The following is a 19,174-nucleotide window of genomic DNA, read 5'->3' as shown; positions in this document are numbered from 1 at the left end:
AAGTTACAACAGTCCCTTTCCACATTAATAAAATAATAGCATTTTAGAGCTGGAAGGTACCTTTGGGATCATGTCATCCAGCCCTGTCATTTTAATGATGAAAAATCTGAAATCCTGAGAGATTAAGGAATTGGCCTGAGGTCATGCAGCCAGTTACTGGTGAACCTGAGACTAGAACCCGGATCTCCTGACTCTCAGTTCAGAGGTCTTTGGACCAGACCCCCCTTTTCTTAGCCAGTTTCCCCTTGGCCTGTTGGGTTTTTATTTCCTGCTGTTCCCATTTTTGCTGCAGGGAGTGTCCCTCATTTGAATCCAACATTGGGCCTGCATTTGGGAACCTTTCACAGGCCGACATCTACCCTCTTGCCTTTCTTAATTTCTTTTGGAAATTCTCTATTCTCTCACCTTATTAATGTTAAAACAAAACGGGTTCTTTCATTGCCACAGGCAGCAAGAAAGTGAACTTCTAGATGGAAGAAAGTGTCTTCCCTAGTGAGAGCAACTAAATTAGTTCTGAGGTGCTTTCACTCACTGTAACTGTAATGAGAGACACCAGCTCCTCTTTATTAATAAGATGCCAATCACGAAGGGAGAAGCCACAAAGACCTTTTTTGGTGGGGACTAAAGTGGGGGGATATGTTATAGAAGGGGATAGGTTATTGGTGCTCTGGAAGGCATTAAAGTAGAAAAATAAGTCTTCTAGGAAGTGGAAGAAGACAGGTGAATAGCCTAGAATTGAAATGGAAGATATACCCAGTGGGTAGGTGGTAGTATTTTTAACTAGGGAAGTCATGATGGTGCATGGGGAACAAAATTGAAAAACAAACAAGCAACAACAACAACAAAAAATACAGGAGGATTGGGGACCGAAGTTCTGGCCCTGTCTCTCAGTTCACATGCCCATTCAACTCTTCACCCAATTGGATCTGGAGATGGTGGCTCCCATGGAAGGCATCAACAGCCCAATGGGACCCTCCAACTCTCTGGACATGGGTAAGTGTTTGGCTTCCTGAACTCTGAAAAACAAACTTTCCCCCCCAAGCAGGTCTTTAAAAACAGAACACGATTTGAGGTTTGGGGAGACTGTTACTTGCACAAAGGACATTTGATGGATAGGAGACACCTTTCAAACTTGTCAAGGGAAATGAGACTTAAACCCGAGCACTTGAAATAACTGAGGAATTTGTTGTTGTTGTTGTTGTTGGAGGCCGGGAGATGAGGTAGGCTCCTGGCAGGGAGAAATAACCTGTCACTTGACCTGTTCTTCTTGATCAGATTATTCAGCTAGGTAGCAGGCCCTAGCCTTTACAGGACTGGGTGGCTCTTCCCTCCCTGTTGATATCTTTCCCCTTCATCTGCCCAAGACAGTGTCAACAGCTGCTATAGAGAAAAACTGGAAAACATCTATAGTATTTTCCTGATTTCAATTCACAAAGACCTGGAACCTGTGTCTGAATCTGATTGAATTCTTTGCATTTTGGAAATGACTGCACCTATTTAGGATGCAGTGTGTGTGTGTGTGTGTGTGTGTGTACATATATATTTCCCAGTTGTTTCTTCCCCCACTCTCCTTCATTCTCTTTTTAAGTGAATATATAGCTGAGTAAATGTTAAAAGGCTTTCAGCCCTGGAAGCAGAGAATAACAACTTAATAAAATGTCTGAGCTTACAATTAGGCATGCCTGTGTCCTTCAAGAATCAGGTAGCAGAAGTTCTAATTGGCAAAACAGCATCTTGAATGTCATTTTCTAAACTCATTAGACCATGTCTAACAGAGAACGAGAAAAAGCCGTAGCAGCAGTTTACAATGCACTTATATTGTCCCTCTTGGAGTTGTCATTTTGGGTTAGCCGGCAGCAAGCAGGTCCTGAAATTGCATTGGCCACAGAATAAAGAACAGAACCACAATAGCATAGCATACAGAAAAATAGTTTTCATTAAGAGCATTTGATTTGGGCTGCTTCTTCATATACAGTCAATGCCTTTCAGCTGTCATATCTAGGTATACAAATGAGAACTGGAGATATAGCTAGTGGAAGCATTGATGAGGGAGGAGGAAAATGTTCCTTTTTCATCTGTCTTCATATCTATTTTTCACAAATTTCTTTAAAAATCATTCCTATGAGTCAGTTACAGAGTTATAGAGGAAGTTGTACATCGTAACCTTAGTTGTTGTCTTTGATAATCTTGACGGGCAGATGTTTCAAGACGCGAGTTAGCTGTGTAAACTATGGACAGCGCATCTGTCTCAAATTATTCACATCACGTACAATGGTCTCTGTGTCTGATGACATTTGGGTTTGTAACTGTCAAAATTTAAATTAGGAAACCCTAGAACTTCTGAATAAATCGAGGCCAGATTTCTCTGTTGCTGCCTCCTGGCGATGTTGATATAAGTCCTGGAGTCACCAAGCTCAACAGAGCCTTAATTTTGGAAAATCTGATGAGAGCTACCTTAGAATTCCATCCTTTTGGATGAGGAACCATTGGAGAAAATAAGTGTGCATAAAGCCAAGTACACTTTAGTTTGGGAGTTTTGTTGCTGTATAAACTTGGTTTTCTATTTTTCAAACACTTGGTTGAAAAAATTTGAAAGGCTTATTCTATAATTTTTTCCCCCTCAAGTTGGAAACACCTGTGTTTTTAGGGGAAAATTTTGCAGGTGTTTCTGATTCATTTCTGTTTTTTCAAAACTGTCCAAGAATTGTTTACTAATTCATTCCCCCCCCCCCCATTTCTCTTAGGATCAGCCATAATCATTTCTTCATTGTCTAATTTAAATTTAGTCATGCATCATGAAGAAACTAAAGTGAATATAAGTTTCTTGAGGGTAGGGACCAAATATAACACTTTTGTAATTGTAATCTCACAGTCTCAACCGGCAATTAGGAGATGATTAGTAAATATTTGCTTATTGACATTCTGGGTTTAGAAGTATTTGAAAAATGGACAAAATACATTTTTCCAATATTTTTAATAAAATAAATATTTTATTTACAAATTTAATTTTCTGATGGTATTTAAACTCACCAGATTATATATAGACCAAACCTGTTTCCTCTTTTCTTTTTAAAAAAAATTCCATTGTAATTATTAGCTCCCTTCAAGACTCGATTCAAGTACCATTTCCTAAATGACACCTTTCAGGATCCCTGTTTGTCAATATTCTTCTCTGACTTTCCTGACATTACTTTGTCTTTTCTTGTGTATGCTTTTTATTTGTCTCCTCAATAGAACATTTTTTTCTTGGTATCCTTAGTGTACAGCCCACTATCTGTCACTTAACTGACCCAAATAAAGGCTTGTTGAATTAAATTAATCAAAGATGGTTGAATTGTTAAAATACATCATAGTTCAAAGAAACAAAATTTAAAGAAACTTAGGTTTTAATAGTGCCTTAGCTACTTGGTTGTTACAGGTAAGTCATTTAACATCTCAGAGATTTTCTCCATCTAAAACACAAAACTAACAATAAGATCCGTCTTAGTTACCTCAGGAGACTGTGATGAAAAATCAAGTGGGATAATGCTTACAAAGTCCTTTATAAATTTTAAAGCCCTATGCAAATATCAATTATTGATTTTTTGTGTCTCTGTGCACACACTTATGTCTAAGAAATATTCTACTCAGAGACATCTTAAGGGAAAAAAAGGTCCACTAACACTCAGCTAATATATGCATATAGTATCAAAGACATTTCCTAGGTTCAGTATATTGACCTTTTTTTCCAAAGGCTGGAAGCATAAGGATACCTGATAAGGATTAATTTTAAAACATAAGAAAAGCTGAAAACTCAAAATACCTTCAATCAGAATGATCTATGAATAATCTATGATCTGACAAAATTATAATAAAACAATTATTTGTTTACAATCAATTTATTAATGTATTGGAGGGCACTAAAATACCTTCTGAATCTTAAGTCAATTAATCAGCAAGCATTTATGAAGTATATGACTGGGATGCTCTAGGTAAAAAGACAGGAATGGAAAAAGTGCCTACCCTCAAGGAGCTTACATTCTACCAGGGGAGATAAGACATGCAAACATGTTTTAAGTATACAAAAAATATAAATAAGATTTTTTTGAGGTCATTAGCAGGTGGAAAAAATCAGGAAAAGTCTCATTTAGAAGGTGATGCTCAAGCTGAATCTGAAAGGAGATATGGTTTCTGAAGTAACATTCCAAATAGGAAGTAGAATTGGGATGGGGGGGGGAAGACAGCTTGTATGAAGTCATGGAGACCAGCACTAGAGTGGCCTGTGGACAGAACAGGGGTTAAGAATCTTTCTTTTTAATTTTTACTTTTAATATTTGGTTACCATAGATAATAAATCAGAAATTAGATAAATACAGCATGCCGAAATAGACCAGTTTCCTTGATCGTTCTGACTGGTTACCACCAATACAGTAACATTTCTGCTGTCCATAAAGGGCTGGGGTTGTTGCCAAACTTAGGAGCCTATTCATAACAATGCAATTTGGATGTGTTCTATGTCTTTGGACCAGTTTCTTTCAATAAAATGTACTGTTTCACTCCCTGCTGGTAAGAGGGTGATCATCATGTGAGGAAGCAAGGTGCAAGGGAAAAAATTTTCAATTCGGAGGCAGAGGACTTGGTTTCAAATCCTAGCTTGGTCAGTTAGTTAGCAATTTGACCTAGGATAATCCATTTATACCCTTTAAGCTCTAGTTTCCTCATCTGTAAAAATGAAGAGGTTGGCAAGATGATGTCTTAGGTCCTTTCCAACTTTAAATCTGTGATTCTGGTCAGCTATCACCCCTGCCCCCCCCCACACACACACACTCACTGTTATCCCCTATCACTGTCATTTTGGGTTTGTCTTTTTTGTTGTTGTTGTTCAGTCATTTTAAGGCTCTTCATAACCCTAATTGGGGTTTTCTTGACAAAGATATTGGAGTACTTTATTATTTCCTTCCCCAGCTCATTTTACAATTGAGGAAACTGAAGCAAACTGAGGCAAAGGGTTAAATGACTTGCCCAGAGTCACATATCTAGTTAGGTAGGGTCTGAGGCAGGATTAGAATTCAGGAAAATTAATCTTCCTAATTCTTGCCCCTGCATGCTAGCCACTTAGTAACCTAGCTACACTCTTTGATCTGTATAGTACTTCTCAGTTAAACAAAGCTATTATTTAACCAGATTTTGTCGACTGCCTAATTATGTATTTTGTATGCTGACAAATTTACTAAGTAAAACAATTTTTCTAGAGCTTAATATATCACCAGGTACCTAGTAGGTGTTTCAAGAAATGTTTGTTAACAACTTGATTTTTCTATCCCTGGATCATTCTTGTGCCACCTAACTAGTGTTTCAGAGAACTTCCTTGTAAAGGGTAAAAGTAGACTTAATTCATGTTTATATTATGATGCTGTTAACAGATAAAATATTTCATAAATATTCCACTGGAATGGTTACTATGGATTATTTATTAATAGGGTCTCTCAAATAAAGGTGATATTGGAATGGATGAACTTCCATCCAAACACAAAGTTCTCCCAAATAAAGAGCACTTAACAAATAATGTCATGTCTACAGTTACTAGTAAAAGTCATAGCTAAAAGTATCAACCACTTAATTATTCCAATGAATAGATTAAGGGAACCCTTCCTTTCCTTTTCCCGAGTGTTGTCTTTCTTATTTAATATTTTTAATTTGAAAATTAAATGAATTGGAGCATTGAAGTATCTGTCTTTCAGCATTCCCTTGAATTGACTTTAAATCTGTCTGGGTTGAAAAATCATTTATTCTTCCAGTAAAAAGTTTCAGTACTTTTAAGGAAGAGACTCAGAGAATGCATTCTTATGAATCAGTTTGAAATAAAATTTTAAACAAACATACAAATTAAGCTTCCCTTGAAATACATAGGGGCTTCAAATTTGAAACCAAAAAGCAGAGTCTGAGATTCTGCATACAAAGCAGTTTTAAAAGATTGAGGTATTGAGATTGTTAGCCAAATCCAAAATACTCCCAGACTCAGAATTTTACAATATTTGCCCAAAAGAACAAAACCAAACAAAATCAGCAGTTCTATTGTGCCCTCTTATATCTCATCAGAAACAAAAACTGAAGATGTATGTATGCCTGTTTTTCTTGTTTTTGCACCACTATAAGTGTTTTCCTTTCTAATCCTATTAAATTTTCTTAACTGAAAAGATGCTATCATAGATTTTTAAAGGAAAGGAAATATCAGGCAGCATTTTTTCATTCAATTTGTTAAATATTTGTTTAAAAACCTACTATGTATAAGACTCTACAAGAGGTTTTAGAGCCAGAAGGACAAAGGTGAAATTGTTCCTGACCTCAAGAAGTTTATGGTGTACTTGGGGAATAGAACATTATGTGCAAGTATATACATATATGTATGTGTGTATTTATAGATACATATATGTGTATTTATACATATATCTTGATATATTAAACATTTTTAAATTAATATCACTTATGTATGTGTTATGTGTATCATATAATGATGTATGTATATGTATAAAATGTAAAAGAGTAATTTCAAGAAAGGGAAACATGCCAATAATTGGGGTGGAATACAGAATCAGGAAAGGCTTCTTGTAGGAGGTAGAACTTGAAACTGTATTTTGAAAGAAGTGAAAAAATGTATGAATTGGACAAGAAGGTCTCCATTCCAAATATGGGGTTTTATCAATGCAAAGATACAAAGGTAGGAGAAATACTATTGAGTATTCACAAGCCAATTTCACATTTTATACAACTGATCATTTATACGTTCAGGGAACCAATGGGCATTCATGACTTTGAGGCATACCCTGAAATAGTTAATCAGGAAGGAGAGAGGATGTCAGATTACATTATGGGAGAATTACTCTACATTTTTGGTCAAATCTGAGACGGCCAGTCTTTCAGGTCTGGAACTGCGGTTGCATGCAAAATGTGATCCTAAAAGCGAAATGCCAATATTTAATCCTTTAAACTACTCAGCTTCCTCATTATACTCTTGTGGGAATTGTGGTTGCTACTGACTCAAAGGTCTTTTTTTCCCCTTTTTTTCTTTCTTAGTGATATATTAATTGCTACAGTGGTGGCACTAGTAGTCACCTCAGGCTGGGTTTGAGTCAAGGGTCTTGTAATTAGTCTGAGGATAAAATGCTGCAACAAACTTTTTGAGTATACAACGTGAAATGCTGCATTTGTTTATTTGTAATTCCATGTTTGCCCTCAAACAAAATCTGGGCAAGCCACTAGCAGGTGGGAGCTCCCTGACTGAGAAGCCTCCTGCTCTCCCTTGCCTCTCTCTGTAAATATACATCTCAACAGAATACATTAGACAATACTTAAGGCCACCAAACTGACTTTTTATATTGATTAGGCTTTTCTAGTAATTCAAAAGTTATTTGATCAGCATGTAGTCAATTGACCTAATAACTGTTGAATGGAGGTCAGTCTTCAGGTTATATAGCCCTGACTCTTCCTTCCATAACTAGCTATATAGCCATGAGAATAAAGCTAGGTGGTGCAATGGATAGAGGGTTAGGCTTGGAACCAGGAAAACTCATCTTCATGAGTTCAAATATTTGACCTCAAATGATCACTAGCTGTGTGTGACAAGTCATTTAACCCTGCTTGCCTCTATTTCCTCCTCTGTAAAATGAGCTGGAGAAGAAAATGGCAAATGACTCTAGGATCTCCGCTATTTGAACGTCAAATGAGATCAGAAAAAAATGAATGATAAGGGGGAGATCTAAAGAGCTCTAGGACAGTGGTATCAAGATATATATATATATTCCTGCAGGCCATACATTAACTTAGAAAATCACACTTGTTCCTGTATTTCTTTATATAAATATGCCAACACATTAAATTAAATAGGAGCTACATTTTAATCTAGTTTAAACCACACTCAGGAGTGTTGTGAGCCATATGTTTTGCATCTCTTCTCTAAGACAGTGGAACTGCAAGAGAAAATTGTCTCAGGTGAGGGAATCCAGGAATCCCTTCATGAAGGGAATAGCCTTCATGAAAAGAATTTCAACAAGCAGGGAAATGAGGAGGGAGTACTTCATGGAAATAGGAGATGACCTGGAAAAATGAAGAGATGTAGGAGAATGCTATCTGAAACTAGATAGTTTGGTTGAAAGATAAAGTGCATGAAGAATATTCTAAAATAAGAGTCAAGTTAAGATGCTCCATGAAGCAGTTTGTATTTCATCCTATGGGCACTAAGCTGCTGCTGAACAATTTGAGTAGGAGAATGACCTGGTCAAACCTGTGCATTAAGAGACAGTGACAATAGTTCAGATGAAAGAAGAAAAGTCTGCATAAGTATAAGCATGAATATTAAAAAGGGAACTAGGGTCAATGTTTGTCCTTCATTTTTTTTCTTTCTTCTTTTTTTTTAAGATTTCTGCAAGGCAATGGGGTAAAGTGGCTTGCCCAAGGCCATACAGGTCTGAGGTTTGATTTGAACTCAGGTACTCCTGACTCCAGGGCCAGTGCTCTATCCACTGTACCACCTAGTTGCCCCCTTGTCCTTCATTTTCAAGGAAGACCATGACATCAAGGAGGGAATGCCCTGACAAGCATGTGAATTGGATTTGAGTGAGGAGGTGTTGTGCTAAGTTGCCGGACTCACTTTCTCCTCAAGAGCCATCTGCGTCCAGTGGCCAGATATGGAACAGGACAACAGAAAATGACCCTGGATGGGAGGCAATCCGGATTACATAACTAGTTCAAGGTCACACAACTAATAAGTGTCTGAGGCCAAATTTGAACTCAGGTCCTCCTGACCTTAGGGCCCACTATCTACTGCACCATCTAGCTGCCTGAACTTTCCACCCAATGTGAGGCTTGAACACAAGACTCTGGAATTAAGAGTCCCATGCTTTATTGACTAAGCATCTGGATCTTCTAATCCATTCAGTTGTGAGCTCCTTGTGAACAGAGATCTCTTAGCCCTTTTTTGCACCTCCAGAGCTGAGCACATTGACTGACACCTAGCAAGGGTTTAATAAATGGTATTGACAGAGTGAGTTTATTAACTGAATTGGTTGGATTTGAACTCCTTAAGTGGCGGGGGGGGGGGGGGGGGGGGGGGGGGTGGAAGATTGTCTTACAGAAAAGGATTCCAGAATCATTACTAAAGGCATCTTTTAAATATACCAGAGTCATAAAAATAGCTGGAAGTTCAGGTGAATCTACTAATTCTCACAAGCTATAAGGTATCCTCATAGAGATTCACTTTGCTTCACTCTCTGCTGAGGAATATATTTGGGAAATTCCTACTGCTGGATTGTCTTTTGAAACAGTTAAGTTGAGAGGATTGGAACAAATAGTAGGAAATGAACAGGATGTTCTTGAATGGCAGACTAGATGTCAATAAATCACTGAAACACATGGCTTCTGCCCAAGTCTTGAAGGAACTCAAGGGTGAAATTGTGGAACTGTGGGCCAAAATGTGTAACTTCTTACAAAAGACTACTGTGCTAGAGAACTGGAGGACTGCCACTGTGACTCCTATCCATAAGAAGGAAAGAACAGATTGGTGTGTCTCCTATCCATACCCACTGAGTTGGGAGAGACTAACAAAACGGTTGCCTTTCTGAATTGTTGGGTACACAGGATCATTGATTTAGAATTAAAAGAGATCATGTTGTTCAGTTGTTTTCAGTTGTGAACCCATTTGGGGTTTTCTTGGAGTAGTTTACCATTTCCTTCTCCAACTCATTTTACAGATGAGGAAACTGAGTCAAATAGGGTTAATGAGTCAATGTCACAGAGCTAGAAAGAGTCTGAGTTCACATTTGAACTCAGATCTTCCTGACTCCAGACCTGGTGCTCTATCCACTGGGCCATCTTTTGTAATTGTTGTACATTCTTCATTTCTTGAAGTGGATCAATGACATCACAATGTTGGGGTCAGATTACAGTGTGTTTGACTGTGGTTAATCAATACTGCCCTAGAAGGGATCTGAGAGGTCCACTTGTTCTGGTCCAATTGCTTCCTTTTACAGATGAGGAAGCAGAGAACTAAATGGTATGTATAACCAGGGTAGCAATAAGTGACAGAGATAGTATTCAAACTGAGCTCCTTTCACACCAAATCCAACACTTTCCACTGTACCACAAAACATAATCCATTTAGGAAAGGCAAAATGGTTTATCCAAAGAATGATTATTTGGTCTCTATTTACTGAGTAAAACACTATACTGTATACTCCGTGGATGTGAATAGTGGGATGGTTTGGGAAGGGGATAACAAAAAATGATTCAACCACATGATCTCTTTCCTTTCAGGCTTAAAACCAATTTGTAGAGGTAACAGGGTATTCAGGAAAAGATGGGCTTCTGTGGCAACAAGTAGCTTTAGGAGTCAGCAGGAACATTGTAGTTTCCCAAAAAGTGATTCATTCTGATCTTCTGATATTTAGTTCTGGACCCAGTTCATTGTCCAATGGTAGTAATTGGATGAGATTTGTGTAGTGATAGAGTAATTCAAAAGGCTGCTCATCAAACTTTATATCATGATCACTTGGTGATACTATGTGCACAGTAGACAAAGAATACCATGTTCTCAGAAGATATGTGATTTCAGGTGATCCAAAGGGTAATGAAGACATGTGGTGCATCTAAGTAAACTGATACATTTTATTAAAAATGATGTAGTCAAGAAGGAACAATAAGACTATATCAAAGACTGGCTGAGAAGGAAAGAAGGTTGGTCATGTAGTGAAAGAGGATAATAAATGAACAGTCATTTGTCTTTTTATAATATAAGAACCAGAGGAAGGCCTTCAATTCATTGGGTAGGTCTTCAGTAGATTCATGGAGATACATAGACAAAACTCCCAAGAAATAAGAGTGCTTAAGAAAGTTGATATCTTTACTTACTCCTTGAGGGAGTAACCACACCAATTAGATCATAGATTCATTGACAAATCAAGGTATTGAAAATATGTACAAATAATACAATATTAATAAGTAGAGTGTCATATGGGTGGCATACTCCATAAATTTGAAGAGAGAAATATTTCTTTCCACAATGGAGGGAGAAGTGAGATTTAAGGTGAACTTTGAAGGAGAAAAAGCATGAGCCATGTTTGGAGAATGGCCAGCATAGCTGAACTAGAATGATGGTTAATTAAGCATATGAAGAAGAACAACCCAGTTAACATCATTTATTCTGACTCCAAAATTAAATCACTACATGGGATCCTCCTGTTTGGAATTTAAAAGACTTCAAAATCAGGCTCTAAATCTATCTTCCAGTCTGGTTTCATATGACTCGCCTTTACAAACTGCATTCCAGTCACTATGAATAGCTAATTACTATTCCTCTAATGCAAGATTCAATCTCCTATCACCATTCTTTTGAACAAACTGACTTCCATGCCGGCAATATGCTTTCCCACTTCCTTCATATCTTATCTTACGATGAGGGGAGAAGGAAATGGTAGGAGAAGAAGTATTTTTAGGAAATGACAATGTTGATTAAAAAAACTATCAGTAGAACAAAAAAAGATAATTTTAGAATAAATAAAAGAAAATATTTCTTTATGCAATGGGAACTTTGCTGCCCCCAAAGTTGTTATGAACCAAATCTATAAATAGGTTCAGGAGAATTAGATCAATAAATGTTGACAGATCCATCAGATTGTTAAGGAAAGCTAGGGATGTTATGAGGTAAATCATGGTCTTTCACAAAATGTCAAGGATAGAATTCTGAGTTAGATGAACTATTAGTCTGATGCAATATGGCCTTTCTCAGAATAATGTAAGCCCCTTGAGAGCAGACACTATTTTTTTCCATTTTCTTGTCTGAGTGCCTAGGCAGTGCTTTGCAAAAAGTAAGTCTTAATATATGTTATATTGAATTTACTTTAGGCATATTGACGTAGTTTTGATTTGTGTGAACAACGTATCTAAATGAGGATAGTTGAGAGAATACTGGACAGTGTGCTACACTTGAAGTCAGCAAGACCTGGGTTTGAATTTTGCCTCAGATGCTTAACTGTAGGATCATGACTAAGTCACTTTGCCTCTCTCAGTCTCAGTTTTCTCATCTGGAAAAATAAAAATAATAATAATAATAATAGGATCTATTTCATAGGTTCAAATAAGTTAATGTATATAAAGTATTTAAAAGCCTTTAGGTACTCTATGCCAATTATTGTTATTCTGTAACACCTTTGACAAGTCTTTGCTTAGTTTGCTATCTTGCCAAGATTATTTTTAAATAAATTTAATTAATATCTAACATTATTTCACCTTTCTCTCTCTCTCTCTCTCTCTCTCTCTCTCTCTCTCTCTCTCTCTCTCTCTCTCTCTCTCTCTCTCTCCCTGCCCCAGGGGAAACAGTGCTTGTAAGAGAAAAAAAAATTAAAAAGAAAAAGTGAAAGAAAACAGGACACCAAAATTTAATCAATACATCAAAATTGTCATTGGCAGCATTCCATATTTACATAGTTTCCTCCCTCTGCAAAGAATGGAAGGAGGGATGTGCCTGCTTATACCTCTTTAGAACTGTTTGGTCATTATAATTTCATCAGAAATGGTTTTCCTTATACTAGTTTGAAATTGCACTGCTTCTCTCTTGTTTTATGAAATAGTGGTATTCATAATTATCTATCATTCTTCTTTGTAAGATTTTACAAATGAAGCTTTAGTTGTCTGTCATCTCTCTCCACTTGGAAGGTAAATCAAATGTTTGTCACCTGTGTTACTATGTGGTCTCCTTGTTTTATTACTTAATTTACATTTGTTAAAATTCTGGACAAAATTATTAATCAATATAATTTTCCTTGTCCATTTACCCTTTTGAATTTTCAGTTGCTTCGATAGTTCGTTAAGTTATTTGAATTGTATGCCAACTCTTTTTTCCCCTTCATTCTTCTTGATTTTTACTAATTTTGATCTTTGATGAATTAGTGGTCTGACTTTACATGGACATATGATTCAGGGATAACTGCTACATCAATGCATCAATAAGTCTTTTATTTTGTCAGAAAATAATGATTTATTCTTTATATCCAGTACTTCCTTATTCTTTTTTTGTAAAAAAGTATTAAAAATTGAGAAATGAGGATGTTATCTCTCATATGTCTAACATTCCTTTTTCCTGAATCATAGTTTCCCAGATATTTTCCCCCTTTTCTCACCTCCTCCCATTTGTGCATTGAATTCAAGTATCAAAGCAAATGCTGATTTAATTTGTAGGGTCTTCTCAAGTTCTTCATAGAATTCCTCTAACACTTTATCCTCAGTAGCCATTGTTAGTACATAAGCTACAAATGTTTTCATGGTAGTCTTTTTGCAAATACTTATCAGTACTGTAATTTGTGATGACTAAGTAGACTTAGGATTAGATCTATAATTTTGCTGACTTAGAGTTAGATAAGAAAGCTCCTACTCCTAATAGAATAGTGCTTTCTCTGCAATTTATTAGCCCAAGAGAGTTACCTAGGGCACTTTGAGAATGACCAAATATCCTATGAATAATGTTCCTTGAAGCTTTGAGGTATACAATTAGATCCATTCAACAACTCCTTTCTTTGATTCTCCGAGGAAAACCATTGAGTTTTCCCTTCTTTTCCACTGCAACCTTCTTTTTTTTCTTCTGACATCATTTAAAGCAAAAACATGAAAATTGATATGATTCAAATCCTATAATACCTATACTTGTTTGTCACTGGACAAAAACTTCAAATGAGACTTGCAATAGTCTAATTAAATTTTTGTAATCTAAAATTTATTTGATACTTGGCCCCCTTTCTTGCTACTCTTCTAAAGAAGCAGAGAGTACTAAGGACTTTTATTTTATTTCCATGGGTAGCACAGGATAAAAAAAATCATTACAAAGCCAGCTTCTCTGCCATGAGCTACTTTGGTCTCTTCAGAAAAGAGACTTAGTCTATTGCAAGTCATACATGAAGCTTTCTCAGAATGGTAGAATGTGCCAAAGATTATAATCCACTGGCAAAGGCAGAGAATTCAGGGTAACTTCCACCACAATGAGGCATTGGAGTAGGACTTTTTTTTTGGAAGTCATACCAAGGGCATCCAAAGATGAAAATGAAAGATGTCCTACAAACTGAAGAAAAATGGAAAAGCTTTGAAAAAGCACAATAATTTTTTTTCTTCAAAGCTTTTACTTAGATCCTTACAAGGCAGTCCCAGATATGATTCAGGAAGAAATAGAAATAGCCCTAAAGAACAAAGACAGAAAAGCAACTATATTGAACCAAATGTATACAAGGGAGAATCACGTTAGAGGAAAGATAATTGTGAGGGTATTGAGATACCAAAAGTACAAAGAAGCAATTTTTTTTTAAAAATCTGGTATCACAGAAACAAGAGGAAGGAAACAGAGAAAGATAAACAAGGTGGAAAAATGAATAATGATTTATCTTCTATTTTCTATAAGCCTGGCTATTTGAATATTATCATGCCATGTTGATTTGGCAAAAATGTGTATATGCTAAAAGTCACAATTCTTCCCCAGGGAAAGTCTTCTTGCCTAACAGTTGTTATCCAGAATTAGGTGATAAAAGTGTTTTGGTTGTTTGTTTACTATTTTGGTACATGATATTATGGGAAAGGGAAGCAGAGTGGGCTTTGGATTTCTTTCAGATTTGTTGGCTCATTTGAATGAGATATAAAACACCCTAGAGCAATACTTTTTTAAGACTTTTTTAAATGAAAGGGAAAGAAATATGAACTCTCTTCTGAATCTGCTACAATACAAAGAGAGAAGAAAGACCTTTGGTTTAAGTTTTCTCTGTTCTTATTCTCTATTTGCATTGGCAAAATAAAGTAGCTAGATAGGTTGTCTAACAATAGCACAGTAAAGTCCATTGAGGTAGCCATGCAGTTGGGAGAATTCCTGCCTCTTTTTCATCAGTAGTAGGGTTTGTTTGTTGTTGTCTTTGTTGTTGATTTGTTTTATAGCTGCCTCAATCTCCCTTTACTTTGCCTCAACATAGTCTAAAGCCCCAGTGGAGTCATCTTTTCATCAAAATTACTTGTGAGCCAGACCATATAAGCAGTGCAAGCTATCTTTGCCTCTTTGTGTAGGTCTTAGGGCATATTGCTTAGAACCCAGAACTATCATGATTGCTGAGTGAGAGTACTTTCAGTCATTTTTGTTTTTTGAGAATCAGGTCTCTGCCACTGGTTAATGATTTAGATACACAGAAAAAGCTGTTGGGCTTTCTGTTTGTCACTGTGTTTGAAAAACACTGACACAAACATACACATTAAAGGCAGACTAAAGTAAAACATCTCCACAAAGCATCTGGGAAAAGAATGTTACTTTTACTTTAATAACAATAATGATGATGATGAACAAACCAAAGATAGCCTCTCCCAACCTGAAAGTGGAAAGATGATCAAAGGATACAAGTTCAGAAACCCTGCAGAGTGCCAGCCAGCCTGCCCTGGCATATCCAGGGAAGTCTGTTTCTATTCTGATTCACTTGACAGTGTCTAGTCACATCACTTAATTAATAGAATTTGCAACTGAAAACAAAGCATTAGTGATATTCAGTCTCCCACCAGGCCTGGATGAGGACTGGAACACTATGAAGAAGGAGTCTTGAAATTATTAGAACTTAGGCTCTATGATTCTTATTCTTAGGAACTTTCAGGTCCTAACATAGCATCCCATTTGGGGAGATAGTTTTTGAAGAACTATCATAATGAGTCTGATTCTTTAGGAGTATGAATGAACAGTTCTTGGCTTCAGGACTTTGAGTCAGTTAATCTGTCTTTTTGCCTCATTTGTCCAATGAAAATGATAACACCTTAAGATCAAAGGAGGTTTCCGCAATTGATAAATGGTCAATGGATTTGAATAGGCAATTTTCAGATGAGGAAATTAAATCTATCTATAGTCATATTAAAAAAAATGCTCTAAATCATTATTGATTAGAGAGATGCAAATTGAAACAACAATGAGGTATCAGACCACACCTATGAGATTGACTAAAATGACAAAAAAAAAAAGGAAAATGATCAATGTTGGAGGGGTCGTGGGAAAACTGGGACACTAATGCTCTGATGGTAGGTTGTGAACTGATCCAACCATTCTGGAGAGCAATTTAGAACTATACCTAAAGGGCAATAATAGCGATACCAATACCAATAGCAATACCATTATTAAGTCTATATCCCAAAGAAATTTTTAAAAAATGGGAAAAGACTCAGATGTACAAAAATATTTATAATAGCTCTTTTTATAGTGGCAAAGAATTGGAAACTAAGGGGATGCCATTGGGGAATGACTGAACAAATTGTAGTATATGGACATAATGGAGTATTATTGTTCTGTAAGAAATCATGAGTGGACATACTTTAGAAAAGCCAGGAAAGATTTGCACTAACTGATGCTGAGTGAAGTGAACAGAACCAGAAGAACAGTATACATTAGCAACAACATTGTATGTGATGATCAACTATGGTGAACTTGGCTTTCCAATGATCAAGGATAATTCTAAAAGACTTATGACAGAAGATGCTATTCACATCCAGAGAAAAATCTGTGAAGTCTAACTACAGACAAAAGCATACATTTTCACTTTTTAAAATGTTTTATTTTCTTTTATTTCTCATGTTTTTCTCCTTTAGTTCTGATTCTTCTTTTATAATACAACTAATATGGAAATATGATAAACATAATTATACATGTATAACATATCAGATTACTTGATGTCAAGGGGAGGGGGAGGGAAGAGAGGGAGGTAGAATAATGTGTAATTCAAAACCTTACACAAAGATGAATGTTAAAAATTATCTTTGCATATAATTGGGGAAAATAACATTTTTTTAAAAAACGATCAAAAGAGGGGCTGCTAGGTGGTGCAGTGGATAGAGCACCGACCCTGGAATCAGGAGTACCTGGGTTCAAATCCAGCCTCAGACACTTAATAATCACCTGTGTGGCCTTGGGCAAGCCACTTAACCCCATTGCCTTGAAAAAAAAGAAAGAAAGAAAGAAAGGAAGGAAGGAAGGAAGGAAGGAAGGAAGGAAGGAAGGAAGGAAGGAAGGAAGGAAGGAAGGAAGAAAGAAAGAAAGAAAGAAAGAAAGAAAGAAAGAAAGAAAGAAAGAAAGAAAGAAAGAAAGAAAGAAAGAAAGAAAGAAAGAGAGAGAAAGAAAAACGATCAAAGGAGAAAATGGATGTAAAAGTTCATGGAATATAAAGTACTTTGCAAATAGTAAAAAGCACTGATATACAGATCAATTCTTTCTAAACAGGGCCTTTGAAATATGTCCAGTTCACTTAACATGGAGGCTAAGGAAGTTTGTCTGAATTTCCCATATTTTCTAAGAAGGAGGCACCATTATGAGTGGGTAATTCTTTGACTAAATAAATAAAATAAGTATATTCATCTTAAGAAATCTAAGTATGTTCAGGGAAGCCTCCTTAGGGTGCTTCCATGTTAGGTGAATTGAGCATGCTTCAAAGGCCTCATCACACAAGTATTAAATTAAGAGGTAAGGGCAGGTACTGTACCTGTTATTTCATTAATACAGGGACTTCAGGTAAAGAATATTCCTCTATCATTGCAGAATACCACCCTCTCTGCAACTGAGTCTTAATAAGTTGCCAAGAACAGAGAGATATCAAGTCCCTTGTCTAGGGTCATACAATCAGATTGTGTCAGAAGTAGTAGTATTGAAAGGGTAAATATAAAAAACTGGTTCATATTTATGTGTGTGTGTGTGTGTGTGTGTGTGTGTGTGTGTGTGTGTGTGTGTGTGTGTGTGTGAGAGAGAGAGAGAGAGAGAGAGAGAGAGGTACATAGACATAGTTGATTACTGGACTTGAAGTCAAAAAGATCTAGGTTCATATCCCACTTCTGATACATCATGCTTTGTGTCTACCAAGAAGTCCCATGAAGTCCTAAAAGAGGAAACTTTAAGTTTTCTGTTACCAAATTTTGAACAGAGCTCCCATACTTCAGAGTCAAAATAGACCTCAGAGGCTATATTATGTAGTTCACCCCAAGGATCCCCTCTACATCATATTGAAAACGTGGTCACCCAACCCTTGTTTAAAGACTTTGAGTGGGCTGCCATCTCTTTCAGTGAAGGGAATTTCTCCCACTATTGAAACAACAGATCTTTCTTGTCATAATGCTTCAGAGTTTGTTTCAAGTCTGTCATATATTATTTAATTTGGTCCTCAGGATATAGAGATATAGAGGCTACAACTAAAATAATCCTGTAACAGACAGGGAAAAGTATATTTAGTCCCATCTTATAGAAGAAAAGAAAACTTTAGCCAAAGAGACCTACTGGTATGTTCTGGGTTTGCACTGAAATAATATCTTATTGCGGTTTATGGTTGGAATGGGCCTAGGGTTCATCTAGTGTAGTCCCCTTATTTAAAAATGAAAAAAGTGAGGATCAGAGAGGTTTAAATCACATGCTCAAGTTCATATAGTTCATAACTAGAAAAACTTTCTATTTATTTTTCTACTTCTAAATTTTGTGCCTTTTCTACTTCAAGACATCGAGATTAATGATTGACAAGGTCTGAAAGTAACCAAAAGGTAGACCGGTCCCCAGGTCTTCAGAATACTAGGCCTATGCTCCATCATGCATATGACGCTAGTAGATTTTTGTATGATTACAGACAATAGTGTCTGAAGGACATTAGACTAGGAAAACAAACGGAAGGCAGGAAAGAGGGAGGGAAGAAATGAAGGACAGGGAAAGGATTACATTAGTGTCACATCTCCAGGAAAAGGAGAAACAGTAAGCCTCTACTCTAAATCTTTTGTTAGTCTTCTAAGGGTAAACTATTCAAACTACCTTTCCCATTTAAAACAAATGTCCCCCCACCCCATCCCCCCCTTTTTAAAGGAAGAGATACCCAAATCTTGAGTTGTCTTACTTTCTCATGTGTTGGTGCTCCTTGGCTGGCTGGACATGGGAGAAAAAATGGACTGTGTCCCTATTGAAGGGTACAGTTTGTTTCCTCCTCAGATCTGCATGCATCTTTCAAATGGAAATGTGTTGGGGAAGCTGATTCATCTGCTATTTCTCTCACCAGAGCCGGGACAAGGGCTTTTCATTATTTGCTGTGTTCCTCTTTAGTTTACAAGGTCAGGGCTGATGTTTTGGTTGTTTTCCCAGCAGTGCTCTACTGACCGACTTTGCTCTAATCCCTTGATGTCACTT

The 19,174-nt window shown here is 36.6% G+C and overlaps 1 protein-coding gene and 1 long non-coding RNA gene across 3 annotated transcripts in view; one reads left to right on the top strand and one right to left on the bottom strand.

The window, feature by feature from the left end:
• Positions 1-19,157, bottom strand: part of LOC141521587 (uncharacterized) — a 165,969-nt gene extending 146,812 nt beyond the window's left edge. Inside the window, exon 1 of the long non-coding RNA XR_012478016.1 lies at positions 18,888-19,157. This is a non-coding gene — a long non-coding RNA (uncharacterized LOC141521587). The remainder of the gene's footprint in view (positions 1-18,887) is intronic.
• RORA (RAR related orphan receptor A) overlaps positions 1-19,174 on the top strand; it is an 861,625-nt gene that overhangs the window by 542,569 nt on the left and 299,882 nt on the right. The gene's annotated exons all lie outside the window — the stretch shown is intronic.

The sequence above is a fragment of the Macrotis lagotis genome, chromosome 4, assembly GCF_037893015.1.
Source record: "Macrotis lagotis isolate mMagLag1 chromosome 4, bilby.v1.9.chrom.fasta, whole genome shotgun sequence".
Classification (NCBI taxonomy): Eukaryota; Metazoa; Chordata; class Mammalia; order Peramelemorphia; family Peramelidae; genus Macrotis; species Macrotis lagotis.
This window is presented reverse-complemented; position numbering and strand designations above follow the sequence as displayed.